Source organism: Peromyscus leucopus, chromosome 1 (assembly GCF_004664715.2).
Source record: "Peromyscus leucopus breed LL Stock chromosome 1, UCI_PerLeu_2.1, whole genome shotgun sequence".
NCBI classification, from domain to species: Eukaryota; Metazoa; Chordata; class Mammalia; order Rodentia; family Cricetidae; genus Peromyscus; species Peromyscus leucopus.
This window is the reverse complement of record NC_051063.1, coordinates 134,885,709-134,898,167: the sequence shown is the minus strand read 5'-3', so window position 1 is coordinate 134,898,167 and position 12,459 is coordinate 134,885,709. Positions and strand designations below refer to the sequence as shown.

The following is a 12,459-nucleotide window of genomic DNA, read 5'->3' as shown; positions in this document are numbered from 1 at the left end:
GAAGAGTCAGATACAGGCTATGCTGAGGTTTAACAAGCATGATGGAACCTTGTCTTCACGTTACAAATGAATAAGCGGAAAGAATCATCTAAACAAAATGACAAAGGTAATTGGAAGTGGGTCTACTTTACTTGGGTGCTTGGAGAAGAACCCTCTGAATAGTTAACATGGGACCTGGGAAAAGAAAGAATGATGATGAGCTGAGAGCCAGGAAGAAGCCCCACCAGAAACAGAGTTACAGAGAGTGAGGATAAGTAGGAGAGGGATTGTGCCACATTTTCAGACCTTGGGGGGAGACTGGCATTACTCCAAAGAGCAACAGGAAGCATTGGGTGACTCTTCGTGGTGATGTATAATAAACTAAATACCACTTTTTTCAATGGAAGACCAAGACTGAAAGTTGACAGGATAGTGAGGGGACCTTACCTAGCTTCCAAGCAAGAAAAAAAAAAAAAGAAGAGAGATGGGGTTCAAGATAAGTGCTCAGAATAATGCCATCAGAACCTGCAGCTAGCTCTGAGAAAAGAGGGGGGTGAATTGAGTGATGGGTGTTGTGGTCAGAATATGAAATGGCCTCCAAAGATACATATTTTGAATGCTTTTTCTGGTGGCCTTATTTGAGAAGTCATGAAAACATTAGGTGGTGGGACCCACCTAGAGGAGGTAGATCACCAGAGATGAGTCCTTGGAAATACATTACCTCCAGGCCCTTCTCGTAGGACTGTCTGCCTCCTGTCTATCAAGAAGTGAACAGCCTTCCACACACCACCATGATGTGATGCTTGAGGATCCGAGACCAACAAACCATCAGCCAAAATATTCTTCCCTAAATTTTTATGTCAAGTCTTTTGTCACGCAACAAAGAAAGTAACTAATATACTAGTGACTAATGAGGCATTTAGTAAGATGAAGAAGCCTACTAACAGATCACATTTGAGCAGTGGGGCCAAAATGGTCCTCTCAGATCAGCTAACAGAGGAGAGAAAGTCGAGAGAAGGTAATGACAGATGGATATGTTATATGTTATTCATATGTTATATGTATGTATGAAAATGTCACAATAAGCCCATCATTTATACAAGTAATATCTAGCTATTAATAAAAGTTAATGTATTAACAGAAGAGCTCCCCACTTCTTGTGAACATTAAGCTTGAAAGTGCCTGTTAGACACCTAGAGAGTGAAATCAAATAGTCTATTGGAGAGATGTGTTTATACTGAGACCTATGGAATTGAGAATGTGCTCATCAGGAAACAAGAACAGATATTCCAACGTAAGAACAGTTTAGAAATAGGGCATCCCATTTTTCATTAGATGCGGCTTATTTGTGATAAGATGGCTGGATCCTACACTGTCCTAAACCAGCTAACTTTCTAAGACAGTTTATTATGATCTTGGTAAAGCAACCCAACTCTAAGGGTACAGGGGACCACTGTAGAAAGGAAAGAGACCACATGCAGGTAGCTTCAAAGTCTGCTGCTCTGTTCTCTTCCCTGTGTTTATTGTTGTCTCTGCCTAAAGACCTTTAACCCAAGAAGAGCTTTCCAGGATGACCCTATGGGCCCAAGCAGTCCCACATCTCTCTACAGGGTTGGGAGTTCTGGTGTGATATCACATGTCCATAAAGAGCCATCTTAAGCCATTCATTGTAGTCTGCTTCACAAAGCCCCTGTGACTTATTCCTACAAACTTCTACCATTACCTACCTACGAGAAGAAATGGGGTTCCACAGGAACTGTACCGAGAACATTTAAGGTAACCCCCAGGGCAAGCTCCCCAAAGCAAATACTCATGCTCAGAGGAGCACAATAGAGCTTGAAAATTTTCACAGAGTCACTGCCCAAACATAACCAGGAGCCTTGGAGATCACAAGTTGGGAGCAAAGGCCACGGGTTTCAGTACCAGTCCCTGGGTCTACACTGCTGCTAGCCAGTGTGATGTTGTAACAAATCTGAGTGCTTGGACCACCCAGGCAGAAGTCATTTTACTGGCTCTGTTGTTCCAGTTTGCTGTCTACACACAACAGCATCCTTGGGAGTAAACCTTGAACAATGGGGACTGAGGAGATAGTTCTGTCAGTAAAATGTTTGCCGTGTAAGCATAAGGACCTGAGAGGGAGTCCCAGAATACACATAAAAAGCCAGGCATGGCAGAACAAGCTTGTAAACCAAGCACTGGGGAGGTAAAAATAGGTGGATCCCCAGCGACCACCAGCCAGCCAGCCTCTCCTCATCATAGAACTCCAGATTCCAATAAGAGATTGTATCCAAAAATAAAAACAACAAAAAAAAAAAAAAAGCTATATATGGCTCCTAGGAAATGGCACCCAAGGCTGATCTCTGACATTACCTATATGTCTACACATGTACACACACACACACACACACACACACACACACACACACACACACACTTAAACTATTCCTAAACTTCCAAATTCGTGAGGGAATCCTGGCAGAAATTTGGAAAGATTCCCGGGCTGCACCTTTGGTTGCCTGGTTTTCTTCAGTGCTTCATTGAACAAAAACCATGCTTCAAAAAGCTGGCCACTGGCAGCCTGCAGGGACCTCGTGCTCACTGAGCCTGGAGGAGCATGCTCCTGATAAGGCACAGCTCTGGTAGGAGGCGGCTACTGTTAGGAACAAGCCATCCTAGAGGCAGGACTGGCCCAGGTACACCAGGCAGCCTGGCCCCTTTCCAGGAAAGGAACAGGCAGCAAGCCTTCCAGGAGTTCTGGGGAGCCCCAGGCAGAAAGCAGGCTGCCAGCCACGTCCTCTTACAAAGGTCATGCTTTGCTACATCAGGCAGAAATGTCAAGAGAAAATTGGATTCTGAAAGAAAGAAAATCATAGGCACTCTGGGCAAATAAAGACTAAGAAATAGCATTATCCCCTCCTTATTACAAGGGACCGGCGGCTGGGGGCCTGGGACACCCAGTAAGGAGGAGTGTGAGCTTTTGTTCTTCCACAGGGGTGCAGCTTCACCTCCAGCCCACCCACTCTGTCCACATACACATATACACACCTTCACATACATTTCCAGACACAAGGACAATGCTGCAAAAGTCCCAGGAAATATGCAGTGTGTGTAACCGGTACAGCTGTGCCCAGAGCACTGCCCTAAACACACAATAGAAGTACCCAGGTCTAGAGACCAACATACACATCACAAACACAAGCAGGGTATGCCTCTGGCCACCCTGTCCTCTTGGGCATTTATACATTCCCTTGAAACAGGAGAAATGGGAAAACTGAGGTCCGGGGTTTTGATGGACATTAGCATCCAGATGGGCAGAACTCGCTGGCCCAGTTTTCCTTCCTGCTGACACCTCACCTGTCCCCATCTGTCAGCGGTTATTGATGATCTGGTTAGGCTGCTCATCACACAAGAGTGTAATTAAGAGTCACCCTGCCTCGGAGCCCCATACAGCCTCTTCCTGGTGCCTCCTCCCTGGCACATCTGTTGTCACCTGCCTCTGGCTTTTGCTTGGGTCAATGACCAGTATCCAAGCCATCTGACCATTGAATCAGTTTGGAGAGTGAGATTTTTATGAAATGAGGCATCAAACACTTTCCCAAATCCAATCTCTCTCTGTGTGTGTCTCTCTGTGTGTCTCTCTCTGTCTCTCTGTATCTCTGTCTCTCTCTCCTCTGTCTCTCCCCCTCCCCTCTCTCTCATCTGAGACTCCCAAACAAAGCCATTAATTTGGTCCTGCACAACTGGCTCCCTCCCAGCCAGACTCTGGGGTCCAGAGGTAATAAACAGTAATGATAGGAGCTTTGAAATCAAAGAGATCCAACACACATATGGCCACACTCTGGGCCCAGTGGAGAGATGGGACTGAGATGGCCCTCCCTGCATTAACTAAGCAGGAAACAGGGAGCCTCTGAGGCAATCTGCCACTCTGTCTGGTAGACAGGTCCCCTGGTGAAGCAGCCTATGGGGCTTCCTAAGGGAAGCACCCATCTTTATTTAGCAGAAGTGGAATCCTTTATCACCCTCTAGTCTGAGCCGGTTACCCTATGAGAGGGTGAGCAAGATGGACCCTGCTGCCAGAAGAAACCAAGCAGAGAAGCTCTTCTGTGTGGCCCTTAATTCTTGGGCACTGAGACCTCAAAGGGAGACAGTAAGATCCATCAACAGAGATCCTGAAGACAGAGGCCTGTGGACTTCCGGGACTAAGAGCAGGACTAACTTTTAGGAGCAGCACTCCGACTGACAGAAGCGGACTCCGTGGGCAGTATGTCTTCCTGTTCCATCGCGTCAGGGGTAGCTGAGGAACCCACCTGACTTCCTTATGCTGTTAAACCAGTCTGCTCCACCCATGCACCACTCACCCAGCCAACCACTCACCGCCTTCCACACTCAGGTCAACATCACAGACCCCTCTGTCTGTCAGCTGGCTCCCGTTCCAACTCCTAGATGGCCGCCCCACCTCTGCATCATCTCAGCCCCTCTAGCTCAGGTTTGGACTTCTATGGTCATGGCCTGAAACGCTGCCTTCCCCATAAATGTCCATGTTGCAATCCGAAGGCAGTGAATGCTCTTAGAGACCTGTAGATTGGAACCTGTAAAGAGGTGATTAAGGTTACAGGAGGTCATTGGGGTTGGTCATCATCCAACTTGACTGATGTCTTTCTACAAAAAAGGTTAAGTGTATATAAACACACTCGGAGGCAAGACCATGGAGAGATACAGGGAGAACATAGCCACCAACAAACTAAAAAGAGAGGCCTCAAAAGAAATCAAACCTGGCAAGACCCTCAATCTTGGGCCCTGCGCCTCCAGAACTGTGAAGAAATAAATGTCTATTGGTGAAGCCACTTGAACTATAGCGTCGTGTCATGGTAGGCCTAGAACATGAATACACCTGTCCTCAGCCCTTTCATTTGACCCAAGGCCCTGACAACCAGTTTGAATGCCCCACTACAGTCTGGGAAGGACTCCAAGCCACGGTTTTCTGTCATCCCTCGCCTTCCATGTGCAGGATCACACTGAGGAACCAGTCTCCCAGACAAGTTCCAGCTGCTGATATCCAATCTTCTATTGGTCCATTTGTTAACCCCCTAGGTATAGCCCGGCCTCCCCCTGCCAAAGATTAGTGAGACAGAAAAACAGAGAAGCAGAAAGATGTTCAGCTCGCATCCCAAAGACAGATTCTGCTGTTGCTGGATTTTCCTGGAGGATTCATTCCGCAGCTACTGAAGGGCATTTCCTCCATGCATCACCCGTTTTCTGCGCACTCAGCACTGCTACCCAGAAACCCCCCCTCCCAATCCCACGGCTCCTAGGCTGCAGCTTGCCAGTCGGAGACATCACAAGGCAAACCTTAGTCACTTCTTGCACAGAGGCAGTTTTTGAAGGGTGCATCTCTCCCTTCCTTAAGCTCTAACACCTTCCCTACCATCTGTCTGCCCTCTTCATCTCAGTATCTTTTTCCCACCACATGAAAGAGAGCTAATTGGTCTTGGGCTTAATCCATGTGAGCTGCTATACTAAAACATCACAGGCTAGGGGCCAGAGGGACAGTTCTGTCAATAAAGCGCTTGCTGTGTAAGCGCAAGGAGCCGAGTTCGATCCCCAGAATCATGTAAAAAAAAGCTGGGCCTCGTAAGACACACGTGTAATACCAGCACTGGGGGAGAAGACACGAGTGGATCCCTGGAGCTCACTGGCCAGCAAGGCCAATGTAAAATCCTGGCTCAAAAAATAAACAAAGCTCCTGAGACTGCCCTCTAGCCTCTACATACATGTATGCATACACATACATACATACACACACAAACCATGCATACACAAGTATGCAAATACCCACATACAAACCATAGACTAGGGAGCTTACCAACCAGAGAAATCTGTTTGTCATAGTTCTGTGCATTCTTGGGAGATCAAGGGTCCAAGGGCAAGCAGATGAGTGGCAGCTTGTGGCAGCTGCTTCGTCATAGGCTCTCCTAAGCTCCCATGCCAGAAAGGATGAAAAGTCTCACTCGGGATCCCTTTATTAGGGCATTCATCCCATTCCCGAAGGTGTCCCTCTTCATACCATGCCGCCAGAGATGAGGAGCTCAACAAACAAATCTGTGGACCACCAACATTCAGACCACAGCATCCACCTCCCGTGACACACCACACTGGAATTCCTTTAAAATGACTGAGGGCACAGGAGGAAATGTCAAACAAGGAGGATCCCCTACTGTAGCGCCAACCATACATAGGGTTTCCTGAGAGGAAGAAGAAAAATCATGGGAGAAAGATGGGGCTGACATTCCACTGACCACTTGCTCAAGAACCAGGAGTTCACACCCTGTGTGGTCTTGACTCTGTGACTTCGATATGCTGAGGGGGGAGGGGTGCCTCATCACCAGGACCTAACGGCAGCACTGAGGGAACCCCACATTCCATCCCCTCAAAATCCAGAGCCCATGACAAGAAAATAGGGGCTGGTGCCCAAGCTTCCTCTTGAAGGCCAAGAAATATTTTCCTACATCGCTGATGTATTTGCTTTTCCCTCAATTAAATTGTTGTAAAAAGGGGTGGGGGTTAAAGTCATCTGAGCCATTTTTATTCAGCTAAATTACACTGGATGGCTCATTTAATGAACTTTAATGAAGCCAAAATGCTTTCTCTAATCAAATCTCAAGTGAAGTGCCTGGAGTCTTGACCTTACATCAGGAGACTGGAGGCAGCTTTCTCAAAATTGCCCTCTGCCGGGCTAGGTCAGGGTTTCCAAGGGTGGGTTCCTGAGAACTTAAGTGTGTAGTATTGTATATTCACCAGTGTTATGGGAGAGTGGGATCATATTATTTTACAAAATCAAAAAGGCTTATTTACTACAGAATTTCTCAGGCTCTTAACCAGAAGTATCTGGCTTACTGGGTCTCTCAAACTTATTGGACCACAGACCCTTCTCTTTAGCGCACCCATCAAAAAGCAACACCCTTTTTATATACTTAGAGAAGGCAGTCCCAGACAGAGACTCAGCAAGCCCCAGCCAGGAGGCTGGCAGTCTATTTTTGCAGTTTTATTGGAAAGCAGCCATTCCTGCTTGTCTTTGTGTTGCCTATGGCCATATTCTAAGCAGGATAATAGCCTTCCAAAGATACCCACATCCAGAATCTGTGATACACGCTGTTCACTTCCAAACAAAGGGGACTTTGTGGAGGTGGTGAAGGGAACACTGGGAAGTTACCCTAAGTTACTTTGTTGTCCAAATGTAACCACAATAGATCTTAAAAGCATACACAAGACCTGTGCAAGCTCAAACCACACAAAATTCCAGAAGAGCATGGGAAATAGTCACTGAGTCCCAGCCAGCCCCAGGGGACTATTGGTAAATGGTAGCTGCTAGGAGAGGATCATTAGTTTTGTTTAAGGGTGGAACACACTTCAGTGGATGGACACACACCTAAGAATAGATAGCCAGCACTACTGGACTGGATGGGTTTTTAAAAGAAAAGGAGAGTACAAAGTTGGGTGGGTATGGAATGAGGGTTGTATCTGGGAAGAATTTGGAGAGGTGGTGAATGTGATCAAAATGTATGAAGCTCTCAAAGGATTAATAAAATATGCATTTTAAGTGGAAGCAGAAAGCAGAGAGAAATTAGCCAAGGAAGCAAGGCACAGGGGGATAAGATGGTGACTTTGAAGGTGAAGGATGAGCTGTGAGTCAAGCAATGTGTATGGCCATTAGAAACTGCAAACATCAAGAAACAGATTCTCCCAAGGGTGTCCAGGGAGGAGCATGGACCTACTAACACATTAATTCTAGACTATGGAGACCCACTGCAGACTTCTAAATCACAGAAGTGTAAGATACTATATTTATATTGCCTTACATCACCAACTGTTTTAATTTGTTATAGCAGCAACAGATAACTGATACAGGTTACATCCACATTAGCACAGAGGATTCAAACAGATACAACAAAAGCCCATAAGTACAAAATTCTAGCATAACAACTTCTATCCTGGGCTGGAATTTTCTCCTTTTTTTTATCTTTTTCTTTCATTCCCTTTCTGCTTGCTTTGTGTGTGTGTGTGTGTGTGTGTGTGTGTGTGTGTGTGTGTGTGTAAGTGTGCTTGTACATGTGTGTCCATGCTTGTGGAGATAACCTCAAGTGTTTCTCACCATGTATTGTTTATCATCCATTTGAGACACGGTCTCTCTGGCCTGGAACTGGACAAGTAGGGTAGGCTGCCTGTCCAGAAATTCCCAGAGATCCTCCTGCCTTGACCTCCCCAGCACTGGGATTACAACCATGAATTATCTGTCTGGTTCTGGGGTTCTTGGAGTTGAAATCAGGTCCTTGTACCTACAAGGAAGGTACTTTACCAACTGAGCTATATTTCCAGCTCTTGGTTACTTGGTTGGTTGGTTGGTTGGTCAGTGGGTGGGTGGGTTTGGAGACAAGTGTCTCACTACATATACCAGGTTGACTTAGGCTCCCAAGCACTGCCACATTAGTCTAGACTGGCACTTTTCAACAGAAGATAAACACAAGATCCATATGCCATTTGAAATTTCATATTAATGTGATTTTAAATGGTGGAAAGAACTGTTAATATATTGAAAACATCATCAATTTAACCAATGATCAGTATCAAAAACCACCATTAAGATATTTTTTCATTCTTATATTATTATGTTTTTGTAGTGAGTCTTGGAAATCCATGTGCATTTGACATTCAAAGAGCATCTCAATTTGGACTGGCCACCCTTTAAGTGCTCAGCAGTCACAGATGTCCAAGGCAGAATTCTACACCATCTGTGAAGCTCAGTTGCTGACTGAAGTCCTCGGTAGAGAGACGCCGTCAACAGCTGGAAAAGTGTAATCACAAGCTCACAAAGTCAAGCCGGGACAACACTGTCCCCAAACCCAGCTGTCACAAAGTTTGTTTTATAGAGGAAAGTGGTCCTGTTGCCCAGCGCCACCTCACTGAGTGGTTTCTACCATCCCCACAGGCTAGAGAAGCTCAAGGCAGGAAGCGTAGGACCAGGACTTGCACATGCTGAGTAATGTGGGGTAGGACCCTGGCTGCATACCCAGGAACCGAGAGCTGGACTCTTCCAGAAGGCCTAGCCCACTTGGTTTAGTGTGAAATTTACCTTATATTCCATTCATATATGTCTATGAGAAAACTTCAACCTCTTGTTCCTTCTCATGGCCCAGCTTTCTCCATCCTTTGTCTCCACCCATCCCTAGCCCTGAAAACTAACGATGAACAGACTGGTACCCCATGCTATCTGTTCCTGACAGCACCCTGCCCCTCCTCCAGCACACCACTGCACCTCATACTTCCTGGCCCCCTTCACACCTTTGTTCCTCATCCTACAGTCTGTGGTCTTCCCCCAAGACAGCATGTGTTTGCCAGTCTGACATCCTCTCTGCCTCCTCTTTCCCCTGAATTTTGAACAGGCCCTGTCCACTGCCCACATCTCAGACTGTCAGCTTTGGATATCAGCTGTGTGTACACTGCCACCCCCAGCACACTGTTTTCATCGGAAGCCAAGAACCATTTTCTCTGCATCTTACCCCCTTTCTAGTTACCAGAGCCCAGTGAGTGCTCAATAGAAGTCTCTCCATCTTCATGTGAAGAGATGAATTTCTGAGGGCACTGGAGAGGACCAAGGAACAAAGACAATCCCAGTTGCAGCACATGTGGCTTCTGCGTCTCCCCAATTCCCTCTCTCACCTACCTACTGGTCCTGAGACCTCAACCTCAATCTCCACTGCTGGGAATTCTTACTGAAGCTCAGACTCTGGGGGGGGGGGGTGAGGAAGTGCCCTTCCCCTCCCTTTGATACACACACACACACACACACACACACACACACAAGTACAACACATAAACACACTGCACACATTCAAATACCACATGCATGTACCACACACCACAAACACAAACAAACCTACATTCACAAGCAGGTTTGCAGTTGCATGGATGTGAACACTCACCCTCACTCACTCTCAGTCTGGCCCCACCAAAAATAGATGAATCACTCTTCTGAGAAGGATGAAGGAGCACTTCCTCTTTACCCTTCCCTGCCTCTGGCATCCACAAGAGGGTCTTTTTTTCTGACCGGGGACTCAAGGACAACCTTGACCTGGCTGGCAATCCACACCTCTCAGCCTTTCCGTTCCAAGTTGCCTATATGACTTCAGCCTGGCCAGAATATCGAGGGGACAGCCCAGCAGGACCACGGCTGAGCCCACTGGCCAGGGTGTTCCCTTGGGGTAAGAATGCTTTTCTGTGTTGACACAATGGGAGAGTAGAAGAGTACACTCAGAAGGCCAAGACCCAGCCTGTGCAGACCTCTTTTCCCTATGACTGGACACACTGGTGTTGGAGCCCGGACACAAGAGAGGAAAATGAAGACCCTAGTGGTTAGGAAAATGTCCCAAGATAATCCAGCAAAGGGGAACTAAAGTGGGGGTCAGGAAGTGCCCCACCTCCTGATACCCACATCAAGGCAGTTGAAAGAGTTCCATCTCTAGTGATCAGGCCCAAGCCCAATAAACAAATACTGTGCGCGCGGCCCAGGCCATGACCTGTCACATACACACACATCATCTAATGTAGTAAAAACACATAAGTTCATAAAATAATATGAAAAGCGCTTTAATGAGGCAGCAGTTAGCTTGCCTGCTTCTCCAAGAGGTGCCTGGCAGCATTTCAATACTATAGCCCCCTGAACCTGTGGGTGGAGCCCGGATACCCCTAGCCTACATCCCTGCCCTGTGCAAAGCAGAGAAAGGGCATTCCATACAGCTTTGTCTCCTCACACTGTCTACCTCATACCAGACCAGAGTGTTCCTGGAGCTATTCTCGGGGATTCTGCTCCTTCCGAGTTTCTTTTCAAATTAACCAAAAGCTAATTGACGCGAAGCACGTGGGCTCTCTGGAACCCCAGAGAGGCGCGCTGCGCTGCGGGGCAAGCACTAGACTCAGGCTCTCAGCCAGGGCCGCCCACGTCGTGCACATGCTGGGCATTCAAGGCCCTAGCCCTAAAGGAGCTCCGCATGATCCATGACGTGCGTTCATTTTTTTTTTTTTTTAATTCAAAAGCTGTCGTGACCAGAACAAAATAAAGATATGGTCAGCAGTGCCTCTGAAGGAAAGATCAAGAAATCCTACACAGCCAAAGGAGGGAACTCTCTCTCTCTCTCTCTGGAGGGAGGAGGGGAGCCAAGGTCCTGCGGGCCACGCCCCAGGCTGGGGAGGAGCTGTGGGAGAGGAAACTGTTGCCCTTGGAAACCTGAGCCCTGAGAACTGTGCGGGACGACCTGGCAGGAGCACACAGCACTTCAGGTGGAGACGCGGTTCCTTTTAGCAGGGGCAACCACCTGCCCTCTTTCTCGCGTCCACCTCTGAGTTTAAAGGAAAATCTACGACTGTGTTACAAACGTTAAAATTGTGAGCGCAAAGCTGCTTGGGGCTTCAGTCTTGGGATCTGATTCTCCAGCATTGCATGTAAGTTCTCCTTCAAGATGAGAATCTGGAGAGAACACAGGGTGGGGGTGGGGGTGGGGTTAGAGAAGGCCCTAGAAGGTTTCTCACAGAGGCTAACAGAAGCACCCAGAGGCTAGTAAGAACGCATACCCTCAGGGAGTCTCTGAATAGGTAGGATTGGGAGGAAATTTGCATTTCTAAGAGATTCCTGGGATGTTGTTCATATCCCTGTTTTAGAACCACACTTAGAGAATCACTGATCTGGTGGTCCCCACCCCCACCCCCACCCCCAGAGTTGACTGGAACTCCAATCAAGTCCACACCCTCAAAAGATGAGAGATCATACACTGGGCTGCTGGATACACCTCCTGGGACATGTATCCAGATATAAAGAGATCCCTGTTGGGAGCCAAAGACTACCTGCACAGGCTCCTAGGAGCAAATGCCATCATTAATACCTGGAAAGGGGATTTGCCGTACCCCATCTGAAAGTTGGAGGAGGATGCCCAATTGGATGGTGCCACTAGGCAGTCGGAGAAAGGGCTGTCATTGCACTGAAAGCTAACAAAATGAGCAAGTTCAGGCCTCGCCATCCAGAGGATCTGCAGACAGGATCTGCCTGCTCCCTCCTTACAAGTACACAAGTGCAAACAGACAGACAGACAGACACACACACACACACACACACACACACACATACACACACACACACACACACACACACACACACACACACACACACGGTGGGGGTTTCTTTTTTGTTTGTTGTTTGTTTGTTTGTTTGTTTGTTTTTCCAAATTCAGCCCCTGAGTTTTCCAGAATCTGGAGACCTTTTTGAAAGCCTGAGGGGACTCCGCCAGGAAAGGCACCTTTGTGAGCTGCATGCATTGGGGACCTAGAAGATAAAAGTAGGGGTTATACACTAGAAAGCACGAGAGAGGCCACCAGGAAGGTACAGGATGCCCTAGGACAGACATCAGGGAGGGTATAAAGGAGGAAAGGAAGGAT

At 47.3% G+C, this 12,459-nt stretch overlaps 1 protein-coding gene across 6 annotated transcripts in view; it reads right to left on the bottom strand.

Moving 5' to 3' along the window:
- The window catches only part of Ntrk3 (neurotrophic receptor tyrosine kinase 3), a 372,046-nt gene that overhangs the window by 276,054 nt on the left and 83,533 nt on the right, over positions 1-12,459 (bottom strand). The window lies entirely within an intron of this gene.